At 43.5% G+C, this 12,766-nt stretch overlaps 1 non-coding gene across 1 annotated transcript; it reads right to left on the reverse strand.

The window, feature by feature from the left end:
* Positions 1–11,802: 11,802 nt before the first annotated feature.
* On the reverse strand, positions 11,803–11,909 carry LOC111901808 (small nucleolar RNA R71). Its single transcript, XR_002853605.1, has one exon. It is a non-coding gene; the product is annotated as a small nucleolar RNA R71 (small nucleolar RNA).
* Positions 11,910–12,766: the final 857 nt, after the last annotated feature.

The raw sequence follows: 12,766 nt of genomic DNA on the forward strand, positions 1-12,766 counted from the left end.
ATACTCTAGTTACGAGAGAATTCTATGATTGATGATCAGTGTGATAAATATTTTTGATGTTTGTATATGCCAATATATGATAGTTATGCGCACATGGTTAGATGCTTTTTGGTTGGGTTGAGGCGGTCCTGATTTGTGTTGAAGGCCAACATACCCTATGAGCGGTCCGGGGAGACTACAGGCCCACGAGGCGGACTAGTCATGCCGAAGGCTCGGGATAGATTCAGATAGACTGTAGGCCCACTAGGGCGGTCCAGTCAGGCCGATGGCCAGTATGCATGTTGATTGTTTGATAGTTTGTTATTGATATGGCATTGTCAGTGTAGTATTGGTATTTTGGGGTAGCTCACTAAGCCCTCGGGCTTACAGTTTCAGTTTATTGTTTCAGGTACTTCAGGAGATCATGGCAAGGCGAAGGCATGACCGTACCACTCCTCATCCTTACGTTACTATTTTGGGACACTTTGATGGATATTGATTTGGAAACATTTTGTAAACAATACTATTTGATTTTTATTATGATCGAAAAAGTTTAAATTTTGTTGTAAAATTCATGGATGTTACAAGTTGGTATCAGAGGCTTGGTTTGAGTAAATTGGAGGAACACTCGTGTGAATCCAGTCTCAAATCAAGGAGATTTTCAGAAAGTAAGTTTTAAAAATGGTTTTCAAAATAATGGATGGAGGATGAGGAGGGTACGATCAGCCGGAGCCTGTAAGTAAACCCCAAAATACCATACAGTTATTTGATATTCTGATATGTTAGAACAGCATGCTAGTGTTAGGTTAGGGATCTTCAGGAATCACATGATAGATTTGCCTGATTATATGATACCTATTAGCCTAGGGTTTCTTGTATATGGAATTGACATCATAACTATAGAAGTTTAGTGTATGCATCACAGCTGTGTATAGTCAAGATCTTATAGTCTGAGAATGTTTGATTCGACCTTTGGGTAGGATTGGATATTCGAAAGTCTATCGGGTCCAGCGTTATGTGCGGCTAGCTACACTAGTGTTGTAGGGGCTGATGGAAGTTCCATGGAGGTGTGAGTTGTGCAGAGCTGTGGGATCAGTTGTGAGATAGGCGATGTCCCTTAGTAGTGAGGGTTGAGCGCACATTATGTTGGGTATAGTATTAGGGCGTTGTTGTGATACTTGAGACAAGTATGTGTAGGTGTGGAAGGTAGTATGGGCCCGTATTACTGGACGCATAGGACCCATATGTGTAGAAAAGAAATCACAACCCCTAGGGTTTGTGGGTTTTGTTCTCCCGATATTATGTTGTTTATCTGATGTCTTGAGTGTACCTTTCAGTATGGTGGTGACGAGACATTTTGCTGCTAGGTCTGGATCAGGATTGGGATCCGGGTCAGGGTCAGGGTCGGGAGACGGAGGATCAGAGGTGCCGGTGGCACCTGAGCCCGTGGTTCAGATAGGGACTGAGGAGCTGGATGCCAGGATCCGGGAGATTCTGCACGATGCGGTCGTTACGGCTTTTCGAGCGCAGCTACCAGAGATGTTTGGGTCGATCAAGACCACGATAGTCGAGTATTTTGATGAGCGATATGCAGCTCTGGCAGAGACAGCATCCGCTGCAGCCACTTCGGCTGTAACTGCGGAAGGGGTTGGAGGAGGAGCCGACAGGGCTTTCCAGTATCGGGACTTCGATAATACGAACCCCTAACATTTGGTGGTACTCAGGATGCGATCAGAGCTATGCGGTGGTTGTCTGACGTGGAGGGTTGTTTCTTCACGTGCTCATGTCCTGCCGACCAGAAGGTCAGGTGTGCTCTGAACCTGCTTAGGCTCGGGGCCAAGGACTGGTGGAGATTGACGACATGTTCATATTCTAACGATCAGCGGGCTGCTATTACTTGGGAGCAGTTCCGAGATATGTTTCACACCCGCTACGTTGTGCGCATGGAACGGGAGTGGCTTGCTCAAGAGTTTTTGACATTGAGGCAGGACGGGGAGTCTGTGATGGAGATTACCCGGATGTTCATTGAGAGGGCTATGTTTTGCCCGGAGTTTGCGTCAGAGCAGTCTCAGATGACTTGTTATCTGAGTATGATCAAGACGTATATACAGCAGTTTGTGGCTATACAGCGTTGTGATACCCTCCTGGATCTACAGGAAGCCGCGAGGCGGTGTGAGTTAGAGATAGAGCTGCAGCTGAAGGAGCAGCGTCAGGCATTGACACAGTCTCCGCCGGCGCCTAAGCGGCCTAAGACCGTTGATGCTCGATCTGGGAGTCAGCAGAGCCACACTTGTGGAAACTGTGGCAAGGGTCATTCGGGAGTTTATCGAGCAGGAGGTGGGTGCCATAAATGTGGAAAGGAGGGGCACTATGCCAGGGACTGCCACCAGTCCGCCCCTCCAGAAGATATGAGGATTTGTTACCATTGTCATCAGGTTGGTCATGTGAAGACCAACTGTTTGCAGCTCGTCGCCAAGCCGGCGCTGGGTCCCACGCCAGCTAATGTGAGGATTGGAGATTGGAGGCCAGTCAAGGTGGAGCCTTCGAAGGCTTAGGGTCGCGCCTTCCAGCTCACGACCTAGGAGGCTAAGGCAGCACCGGATGTGGTTGCTGGTACGTTTCTATTCTATGTCTCAGCTATTGTATCTGTCTTTTGCTTATTGATTGTACCTGTGATTAGGTACGTTTTTAGTGAATTCTTTGCCCGCTTTGGTATTATTTGACTCGGGGGCGAGTCGATCATTTGTATCTCAGACCTTCTCTAGAGGGTTTAGTGTGCCGATGGATGATCTTAAGTGCCCGTTGCGAGTTTTGATCGCCAACGAGCACAAGGTTTCTGCTTCTTCGGTCTACCAGGGATGCGAGTTGGAGATTTTTGGGGTGTCCTTCCCAATAGATTTGATCCCTATCCCCATGGGGGATGTATGCGTGATTTTAGGGATTGATTGGCTTATCCGTTTTGGCGCCATGATTAACTGTGAAGGACAGCAGGTGGTGGTTCGAACCCCAAGTGGGGGAGAACTTGTAGTATATGGTGATGGCACCAGGTTGGGAGCAGGGTTTTGTTCGGCAGCCAGGGCTCGACAGCATATTCAGCACGGGTGTGCTCGTTATTTGGCGTATATGGTAGATATGCGGGTTAGAGAGCAGCTCTCAATTTCAGAGGTCCCAGTGGTTAGAGAGTTTGCTGATGTGTTTCCAGAGGAGTTACCCGAAGTGCCTCCGGTGAGGCAGGTGGAGTTCAGGATTGATCTAGTGCTGGGTGCGGCCCCTATCGCCAAGGCGTCGTACCGCTTGGCACCGCCAGAGAAGCAAGAGCTATCATCTCAGTTGCAGGAGCTGCTGGGTAAGCAGTTTATTCGTCCGAGTAGCTCACCCTAGGGAGCACTGATCCTTTTCGTCAGGAAGAAGGATGGTTCGCACAGGATGTGCATTGACTATAAGGAGCTGAACAAGTTAACGGTGAAGAACCGTTATCCACTCCCGAGGATAGATGATCTCTTTGATCAGCTGCAGGGAGCATCTTGGTTTTCCAAGATTGATTTGAGATCAGGATACCACCAGGTGAGGGTGAGGGAGGAAGACGTGGGGAAGACCATGTTTCGAACTCGTTATGGTCATTACGAGTTTGTGGTGATGCCGTTTGGGCTCACCAATGCGCCAACGGTGTTCATGGATTTGATGAACCGAGTTTGCAGACCGATGCTCGATCGCTCGGTCATTGTGTTCATAGATGATATCTTGGTGTATTCCAAGACCTGAGAGCAGCATGAGGAGCATCTCAGGGAGTTGCTGGAGGTTTTGAGGCAAGAACGGACGTATGCCAAGTTTTGGTTACGAGAGGTCCAGTTCCACGGACATTTTGTTAAGTGTGAGGGGATTTTGGTCGATCCGGCCAAGGTGGAGGCGGTTATGCAGTGGGAGACCCCAAAATCTCCCTCTGACATCAGGAGTTTCTTGGGTTTAGCAGGGTATTATCGGAGATTCATTCGTGATTTCTCCAAGATTGTCGTACCCCTCACTCGTCTAACGAGGAAGGGGGTGGATTTCTGGTGGGGCCCTGAGCAGCAGAGGGCGTTTAAGACCCTCCGACAGTGTTTATGCGAGTGGAGGATTTTATGATGCATCCATCACAGGTTTGGGGGCAATCCTCATATAGAGAGGACGGGTGGTAGCCTACGCATTGCGGCAGCTGAAGCCGCATGAGACGAGATACCCTACGCACGATCTTGAGTTGGGAGCGGTGTTTTTCGCTCTCAGGATTTGGAGGCACCATCTGTACGGGGTCCGTTGAACTATATACACGGATCACAAGAGTTTGAGACATATCATGGATCAGCCGAACCTGAACATGAGGCAGCGCAGGTGGCTGGATGTGGTCAAGGACTATGATTGTGAGATCCTTTACCATCCTGGTAAAGCAAATGTGGTTGCGGATGCTCTAAGCTGCAAGTCAGCTGGGTCCTCGACCCCATCCAGGTGTATGAGGATAGCGGTAGATTCCCCACTGGTGGGTTTGGTCAGGGATGCTCAGATTGAGGGTATGAGACCAGAGAACTGGAAGTTGGAGAGGATTAAGGGCGAAAGCTCCCGGGTTGTTCGGGATAGCCACAAATTGTTGACCCGTTATGGTCAGGTTTGGGTCCCGATGTCCGGAGGGGTCCGACAGACAGTGATGGAGGAGGCTCATAAGTCTCGTTTTTCTATTCACCCGGGAGCCACCAAGATGTACCGTGATTTGAGTTCGAGCTATTGGTGGCCTGGCATGAAGCGAGATATCGATTGGTTTGTTGAGAGGTGCTTGACCTGTAGAATGGTCAAGGCCGAGCATCAGAGGCCGCAGGGTAAGCTGCATCCTCTGGAGATTCCCATGTGGGAATGGGAGCAGATCGTGATGGATTTCATCACGAAGTTGCTGAAGACGGTACGGGGGTTCGATGCTATATGGGTCATCTTGGATTGATTGACCAAGAGTGCCCATTTCCTAGCCATACGGGAGAGTTCGTCGGCAAAGAAGTTGGCCAACCTATACATCAGAGAGGTTGTCTCTCGCCATGGGGTTCCGATTTCTATCGTTTCCGATCGAAATGTTAGGTTTACTTCCCGTTTTTGGCAGAAGTTCCATGAGGAACTGGGTAAGCAACTGCACTTTAGTACGACGTTCCATCCGCAGAATACTGGCTAAAGTGAGCTGACTATTCAGACCCTTGAGGATATGTTGAGGGCGTGCGTCATTAATTTCGGTGGGAGTTGGGATTCCCACCTACCGCTTGCAGAGTTCGCCTACAACAACAACTATCATTCCAGTATTGGCACCCCGCCTTTCGAGCTGTTGTATGGGCAGAAGTGTAGGACCCCAGTCTGCTGGGGCGAGGTTGGGCACAGGGTGATGGGTCGGACAGAGGTAGTTCTGCAAACTACCGAGATGATACAGCAGATTAGACAGCGGCTGCAGACCGCTCAGAGTCGGCAGAAAAGTTATGTCGACCGACGCCGATCTGAACTGGAATTTCAAGTGGGTGACATGGTTCTTCTGAAGGTCTCACCCTGGAAGGGTGTGATTCGCTTTAGGAAGAGGGGAAAATTGGGTCCCCGTTACATTGGGTCATTCAGGATTGTTGTCAGGGTTGGCTGGGTGGCTTATAGGCTAGAGCTTCCGGAGGAGCTTAGCCGGATCCACAATACATTTCATGTTTCGCAATTGCGAAAATGCATTATGGACCAGGAGGCAGTGGTATCGCTGGATGACATTTAGGTTGATGAGTGCCTGAACTATGTGGAGAGGCCTATGGCTATCTTGGAAAGGAAGAAGAAGATTTTGCGGAACAAGGAAATACCTTTGGTAAAGGTACAGCAGGAACATCGGAAGGGATCCAAGTGGACATGGGAGCCAGAGGCGGAGATGCACGAGCATTACCCGACATTGTTTATTCCAGCGGACTTCGAGGGCGAAGTCTAGTTCAAGTGGAGGAGAGTTGTAACACCCCGATTCTCAGGTATTGTTCTAAATAAGATGTATTGGGTTAAGCTCTACTCGACGAGTTGATTTCCCTACTCGTCGAGTAGCAGCGGGGTGGGATTGTGTGTTAAGTGACCTACTTGACGAGTCCATATGGGGACTCGGAGAGTAGGAGCTGGCAGATGAAACCCTAAATCCCGGGATTTCTACCCCTATTTAAAGGTACCTTAGCCTCCCTTGGACCTCTTTACAGTTCTAAAGAGTCCCTGAGAGCCCTTATTCGTGTGTGTGTGTGTGTGCATTGTGTATGTGTTGAAGCTTGAAAAGAGGATTTTGGAAAGAGGAGACTTTGAGGATGAGGAGATTGGAGCAATTAGAGTGTGGAAATCGACATTCATCTCAGATACCATCTTCCAGAGGTGCCTAAACCGTCATTTTTCTTATAGATCTCATCTATTTGTTGATTTTTAGGGTTTTCTTGGAATATCAAGTTGGTATGATGAGCTATGGGCTAGATCTAAAATTGTAACTTCAGATCTGGACCCTTTTCGGATTCTAGAAGCATAAAGTTACAGTTTTGGTTGTGATTGAGGTCCCTCTTGGGCATGAAGCCCCATTAAGAACTTAGATTTGGCATTTGGAGCCTTTAAGGCCATGCATGCATGTAAAATTTGCAATTTTACATGATAAGCATGCCCTAGAATCTTGGATCTGTGATTTGGAGCCGATGCATGGCTCAAAACAAGTCTGTATGGAAAGAGGATTGAATCGACTCGGCGAGTCGCAAAGTGGACTCGGCGAGTCACATGAAGATGGCCATTAACTCGACGAGTTGGATGAACAACTCGGTGAGTCCGATGAAGATTACTGTTGAGTCTATTAGACTGCGTCATGGGCTCGGTCCTTATCCCAGTTTGAATGTCGGTATTGGGCCTGTCCAGCCGTGCATAATTTTGTACTAGGGTTTAGTATATATGTTGCATGCATGCAGACTTAGTAGGGATCACTTTCATTTATTTTATTTGCTTCATTGTTTTGTAAACCCTAGCTCGCCTCTACAGCGGAAGTTCTTCATCGAGCTCTGCTGAGGCGTGACTCAGTTTTGAATCATAAACACATATTTGATTCTTTTATGTGTTCATTCTTATATTGCTCTTAAAATGTTTGATTTCTTTTATCGTACTTGTGAAAGATCTAATCGATCTAAGATTTTTGAACTCATCAATTGGTGTCAGAGCAGGAGACTGTGTAATTCATACACATCTCTTCTGTCGAATAAGTTCTTAGGGTTTTAATTCCGCATTGATTGATATTTATTGAGCTATCACTCTTTATTGACGTATCTCATGAATTGTTAATCTAACCCTAACGATATATTACAAGTCTAATCTTTTACAGGTTATCGATCAAAAGTATTTACAATGTCCATGGATGATTCGCAAACCAATCTGATCAATATCTCCAACAGCATAGGGTCTACAACAAGAATACCAATCTTGTATACACAAGACTATGAAGTTTGGACGCATCACTTTGAAGACTACGTGATTGGATCGGAGGACAATGGGTATTTAATCTGGGAAGCTATTACTGCAGGCCCATTCGCTCACTCAAGCACATCAAAGATTGTTAAAACATAGAAAGAATACAATCAGCTTGTCAATGATGTCAAAGATATTCGTCAGGATGAAAAGGAGAAATTTCAATGCAACATCAAGGCCCTGAGGATGATAAGGTTTGCGCTACAATTGGATACGTTTCGTTTAGTGAGTTCTTGTGCTACAGCTAAGGAGATCTGGGATAAACTGAAGGAATTATATTCCACAGACGAAGAATTAGAACACTCTATCCAAACTCTCTTGTTATCTGAGTTTGGTGACTTTAAGCAGAAGCCTGAAAAAAAACTTGTTCAAACTTTCGATTGCTTCAATCATCTTTTAAGTAAGATGATAAAGCATGGGATTGAAAGGAAAGTTATTGAACAAAAGGTTACTTTCATGAACAACCTCATACCTGAATGGATGGCTGTTGTGTCAACAGTCAAAGCTCATGAACAGTTCAAGTCTTACTCTTTAGAAAAACTAGTGGGTATTTTAAAATCCCATGAGAATGCTTTATCAAAGGAAACAAATGTGGTTTCTGGTCTGGGTTCCTTAGCTCTTGTCTCCAAAGGAAAAAGTTCGGTTGAAGAAGAAGAGGAATTAGATCTTGCAAATTTTGATCTAACCGGCAAAGAATACGCCATGATGGTGTCCAATCCCAGAAAATTCATGAAGAAGAAATTCCCAGCCAACAAGAACTGAAACTGGCAGGGTAGTTACAGCGCTGAAAGGATCAAGGAGGAACCAAAGATGGGGTCAAAATCGGAAGAGTCAAAGAAGGAAGCTAAAGTTGGAGGAGACTCAGGATTCGACTGCCATTACTGTGGAGGCATAAATCATTTTGCTAAAGACTGTATGTTGAGAAAGAAAGAAAAAAAGACAAACGAAGAAGATGAGGAAGCGAGCCTTCTGAGAAGATTGGAGGAAATAAAGAAAAGAAAGTCTACTGTTAATAACTCTACCATGAATGCTTTAATTGTGCAGGGTACAAACAACAGTGATGAGTTTGGTGGTGTGGAGGTCTGGTCCACAGATTCTGAGGATGATGAATTCAGGAAGCCCACTCATTGAAAGGCTATGCTGGCAAAAGCAGATCATGCAATAGAGAGATGCTTTGTAGTGACCGAGGGTGTGTCCCAAATGAGAGGATACACAACTGATGGTGGAGTTGAAGAGGAAAGAGAGCGAGAGGACACATGTTTTGCTGCCAAGCCTGTTAGTACTCAGATCAACGAATGTGATGAGTTGATAAAAAAAGGTACAAAATATTCTTGCTTCTCTAAAAATACATGCTAATAATTATGAAAAGGAATTAAATAATTTAAAGTCAAAATTCTCAAGCGTAAGTAGCAGTATCACCCAAACCCGTGTCACAAATTCTAATCTAACTGATCAAATCAGCAGGATTTCTTCAAAGAATGACGAACAAAGGATGTGGATCGAGCAAAAGGAAAAGGAGTTAATTAGATCTAAAGATGATACTATTTATTTTCAAAGAGACAATCTTAAACTTCTTAAACAGCGAAATGTGTTTTGTTTAATTGCTAAGAGACTCTATTTTAACATCACTCAGTTGCATCTTGATTGTGAAATAGGGAAGAAGATACATCGTATGATTTTACCCTTCCTTGAATTAAAGGAGGATGAAATCGACGTTGAAGCCTACAATTGTGAAAGTGTTGTATCTTCTGATGAAGTGTCTCTTGCGTATAAAATAGGTCTGGACAAAATTGAATCCTACATAAAGTCCAAGGACCATAAGGACATGCTCAAAAATCTGTTAGACGAAAATGATAGATTGAAATTGAGAGCCGACACTATACAAAAATTTGACTCTTTGAATGCCAATTTAAGTTCAGAAAATAAAATCGATGCTGAAAAATACATCTGAACTTAATGAGGATGATGATATGAGTGAAATCTCTGTAGAGGATTTGGTGGACTGTTCTGAATTAGCCAAAAACGAACCTAAGTCACATAAGAAAATAATTTCTGAAAACTCTGTTGAGTTTTCTCGTTCGTCTACCGACAAAACCAAAGTTCTCGAAGCTAAAGCTATTGTGTACCAAAAGGTTCAAACTACCCCAAACCAAGTCTACACTTTACCGGGAGTCACTCCACAACAAACTGCAGAGTTAACAGCTATGGTAGAATAAGACAATGCTGGAGGATGTGACGAATTCTTCTGGTCGGCCCCAATAGACAACGCAGATGAGACGAAGGGTCTTTCTCAGAAAACCTCATGGAGAGTAAAAGGTAGATACATACCTGAACCACTAAATGAGCCTACAAAGTATGATGTGACGAGCACAAGTGGAACTAAACCCCCTTTGCACGAACCTATGCAAACCACAAGTGATACTTCTTCAGCAAACAGTGAATGTTGTGCCCATACTTCGAAACGAAAGGCCAACATTCATAGAAATCCAAAACAGGTGGCTGATAGAAAGCATCAAAGAAATCTGAGATATAAGAATAATCTCTCAGAATTCCCAAAATCCTGATTTTGTAAGGATAGAAAGGAAGAACAAATCAGAAGAAGACTCAAGGAACCAAAAGAGCAGTTTCGGTCCTCATCACAATACCAACCGAAAGGAAGGTTTCAGTCCTTCAACCAATAGGAGCTGAAAGGAAGGTTTCGGTCCTTCAACCAATAGGAATCGAAAGGATGGTGATATTTCCATATTTATACCTATTTTTAGGCAATATTTAAGTACATTTTTATTAATAAGTTGGTAATTTGTTTAGAAGAATGGTACTTATGAGCTTAAATGTTATTTACAGCCAAAAAGAAGACATTTTGAAGAAAAGGGACTAAAAGCGTTAAAGAAAGAAACTTTGGGAATTAAAAGATTAAAAAAATCTGGAAAAAGATTATTCACGACGTGAGACTTAAAGAATTCACGACGTGAATTGTTGGTTCTAGAAGATATGTACGCGGGTGAAGGAATCATTGACGGGCACGGTTATCTACAACTCACGACGTGAATTTCTTATTATTCACGACGTGAATTTCTTATTATTCACGACGTGAATTTATGGATATCAACAACTATATAAATCCTTGACCATTACGAATGGAGGGGAATTTTGGCTAGAAAGAGGAGTTCCAGAAGACGATTTTGAGGAGAGAAAAGTTTTGGGAAGAGGCTTTCAACACCAAAAAGAGTGAAGGTCCATAATTTAGTTTATTTTGTTAATTAAGAACATGTTTTTATATCACTTCAATTTGTGTTAGTTTGTTAGTTGCTATGATGAGCAGCTGAATCTAGCTACTCTTGTTTGGCTAGATGAAGCTTCCAACTTATGAATAGCTCAATTTTTATGGATTTATTTAGTTGATAAAATTGCTTGTGTTTGATTTGTATAACCTAGCATGCTTATGTTTGTTTCTCTAATTACTTGATTGCCTGTTCTGTGTAGCTTAGTGACCATTAACTGCATGAACTTGTTTACCTAATGATTTAGTGAACATTGAATTGTTAGAGCTAGGATTGACCAATATTAGTTAGTAATTAGAGTAAATAAGCTTAGCTGTGCTAGAGAACGTGTATCGTGACTATAATTGCATTTATATAACAAATCTTACATAACATATTTATATTCATAATTAGTTCTGTGTTTAATTGTGTGTGAATATACATGGTTTGACATGAATTAGTTAATTATTGGTAAAGTTAGAACTAAATTACTAATACAATTAAAACCAACTTGATAATCCATAATCATTAGCTAGCCATAAGGAAGAAGTGGATTCAAACTAGACAAGAGTGTGTTTTTACTTATTGAATTTGATTTAAGTTCGTCTGATCTTGTAAAATCAGATAAAACCCCTTTTAAACTTGTTAATAATTAGGTTAATTTAATAGTAAGTAGGTTAATTAGTAACACCGTTCCCTGTGATCGACACCCGACTTACCCAAACTATACTGTAATCTGACTAGGTACACTGCCTATAAGTGCATAGCTAGTTTAAGTTTGTTAGGTTATAAATATTAAAATTAGTGGGTACTTTTGTGCACATCAAGTTTTTGGCGCCGTTGCTGGGCAACGGCTTAGATTATTAGTTTATTTAGTTGCATTAGATTAATCGACCCCCTTTTTGTGGAATAAAATCTGCAAAAAGTTAATTAGTTATTTATTTGTTATTTTAGCTTAGTTGGTTAGCATATAACAAAATTACTTCCACCGGGTACAATTACCACTTGGGCTCAAATGCGTGAGTAGTTCCTAGACCAGTTTTGCCCGTCATCCAAGATAGCCAAACTCAAGAAGGCAATAGCCAACTTTGAGCAACAGCCGGGGGAGTCATTATACGAAGCATGGGAGCGGTACAAGGGCTTGCTCAGAAATTGCCCTCAGCATGATCTAAATGTGCAACAAGAGATGTCAATCTTCTATGATGGGGTCAACGTTATGACGAGACAACTCCGTGACTCTCAAGGACCGTTGACAAAGAAAAATCCGAGGGAGGTCAAGGAGTTGATTGAAGAATTCGTGAAACACTCTCGCGAATACCACAACCCTAGGCAAAATGGAATCAAAGGCAGTGGAGGGGCCCAAACTGAAGAAATACCAGCTGTGATGGCTATGCTGAATAATTTGGATCGAAGGATAACACAAATGGACCAGTCAATACATGCCATAAGAGTGGGTTGCGAGAAATGTAGTGGTCCATATTTGACCAAGGACTGCAATCTAGATGAGTTTGGGAACAGAAAAGCTCAAGTGTGCTACTCGAGTGGGGATAAGTTTGATGAGGACTGGAGGAAACCGAAGAAGGAGTGGCTTCCATATGAAGAGTATAAGAAGCAAAATGAAGAGAAGTATAGGCAGACAGGTCGAGGCTTTTATCAAAAAGAGCAGCCACCAGCCGAGAAGAAGCCCGATTTAGAGACTATGTTGATGAAGTTTATGGAAGCTTCGGAAAAGAGACACAATGCCACTGATTCTGCTATTATGGAACAACAAACTTTAATTAAGAATCAGCAAGCCTCCATCCACAACCTTGAAGTGCAAGTTGGTCAACTAGCCACTCTAGTTCATGAGAAGTTATCCCCGAAAAATACCGAAACGAAGACCCAATCTCATGTAATGGCCATAGACACCGAAGAAGAAGCCATCTCTGAGTTCCTGGAGGCATTGGAAGAAGAACCACAGCAGCCCGATCCAAAGATGAAGAAGACCAAGCTCGAAAATCATGAAGCTGCTGAGTTCCAGAATTCAC

The sequence above is a fragment of the Lactuca sativa genome, chromosome 9 (genome assembly GCF_002870075.4).
Source record: "Lactuca sativa cultivar Salinas chromosome 9, Lsat_Salinas_v11, whole genome shotgun sequence".
In the NCBI taxonomy this organism is placed as follows: domain Eukaryota; kingdom Viridiplantae; phylum Streptophyta; class Magnoliopsida; order Asterales; family Asteraceae; genus Lactuca; species Lactuca sativa.